This window comes from Sinocyclocheilus anshuiensis, unplaced genomic scaffold, assembly GCF_001515605.1.
Source record: "Sinocyclocheilus anshuiensis isolate Anshui unplaced genomic scaffold, SAMN03320099.WGS_v1.1 scaffold219, whole genome shotgun sequence".
NCBI classification, from domain to species: domain Eukaryota; kingdom Metazoa; phylum Chordata; class Actinopteri; order Cypriniformes; family Cyprinidae; genus Sinocyclocheilus; species Sinocyclocheilus anshuiensis.
In genome coordinates, this window is record NW_015548200.1 from 651,896 (window position 1) to 653,672 (window position 1,777).

Sequence of the window (1,777 nt, forward strand, 5' to 3'; positions counted from 1 at the left end):
CAGATTTCGAGTTGGCAGCACCAGGGCCATCTAGCTGGCTAACGATAACGTCAGCATTTTCTCGTCCTTTGATTGGATGGTCAGCGTACTAGCTAGCAAACAGCATCACTGTAAATCATTTTATTAAAACTTAGTAAAACTTTTATTACTGTTTCTCAGGTTTAGATTTTCAGTGCATTTTGAAAAAATATTTGCCTACTATATTTAGTCAATCTAAAAACAGTAGCCCTAAATGACTACGAAAAACAACCACACACCTCCTCGGCCCCGGCTCTGTGAAAGACTCCTGAAGATGAAAAACCACTAGAGTATGGTTAAGTTTCCGTAAGAATATCTGTTTCCTGAGTGGAGCTGTATTAACCGGTCTTCTCCTCCGGGCGCAGCACTGCTGGCAGAGGCAGACCAGCGGGGAGATGAGAGTCACAGAGGTACGCTAAAACACATGTATACACTTTTCTTCATCGTCTTCTATGAATTATTTTAATGTTACTTGCTCACTTTCCTAGTAAAGCTGTGCTAACCAGTATTTTCCTCCCGCAGCGCGCTGACAGACCGGCGGGGAGACTCGTGAAGACGAAATAAAGCAGTAAGAGAACATAAAATTGTTAGATCAACTTTAAAACACATGTAATCACCTTATTTGTTTTATACCAATGCTATCTGTAAGGTATAAATACGTTTGGGTGAATAAATGTCTGTAAGAACATCGGATGGACTGTATTTGTGTCATTTTGTTAGGTTAATGCTTCAGCTACAGATGATGTGTTGCGCAATTGTTAATTGGGTTTCTTTCTTTAGTAATGGCATTCATTCTCGCTACATAAGATACCTATCTGTAATGTAGTGCCTTGTTATACTGCATTACTGTGTAATATTTATGGTTTCTATAGCCGTGGCATCATTATGATGGTATGAAGAGATGGATTAATTCATGTAGGACGCCACTGAAGGCCTAGGTGTAAAATGCACGGCCTGCCACTGGGTGGCGGTAAGGCACTTATCAGTCTGCGATCTGCCAAAGAAGAAGACGCGAACGTGCTCAGGAAAGTTAGGACATTGCAGTAAATCAGAGGTAAAAAAACTATATAAATACTGTTCAGTTTCTTGCACAGACCGATCGTTTCGTGTCTTTACACATCAATGTATCGTCACGAGCCGCAGGGTTTAATTTGGTTTTGTTTGTGTATGTTTTTTTGACTCTCAAAGCCGTGATTCCCATCCACTTTATTCCACATTATATGACGGACAGACTGCAACGGTTTGAGTTAAAAATCTTCGTTTGTGTTCTATTAAATTAGTTTCCTTAAACCTCCACTTTCTCAATCCGCTCATGCTGCACATCAGCTGTCATAGCCTGTAAATGCAGACCAGAAAATGTCGTTCAAGTTCATTCTGCATTCATTCAGATGATTAATTAGGCTGACAGGAGCCTAAAGGCTTGGGTTACCAGATGTCCCGGTTTACTCAGGACAGTGCCAGTTTTATGAGATGTGTCCCAGTGTCTTGACAATTTAGTAAAAAATTTTAATATGTCACATGTTAGGCAGACTGAGAAAAACACAACCCTCATAGAAACATTCTGCATTTTCGTTTTCCATTAAGACGTTATTTTTTCTGATTTAAATAATTCATATATATATATATATGTATATATATATATATATATACAGTATCTCACAGAAGTGAGCACACCCCTCACATTTTTGTAAATATTTTATTATATCTTTTCATGTGACAACACTGAAGAAATGACACTTTGCTACAATGTAAAGTAGTG

At 38.7% G+C, this 1,777-nt stretch overlaps 1 protein-coding gene across 1 annotated transcript in view; it reads right to left on the reverse strand.

Annotated features, from left to right (window-relative positions):
- Positions 1-1,777, reverse strand: part of LOC107653297 (VPS10 domain-containing receptor SorCS2-like) — a 164,386-nt gene that overhangs the window by 45,646 nt on the left and 116,963 nt on the right. The window lies entirely within an intron of this gene.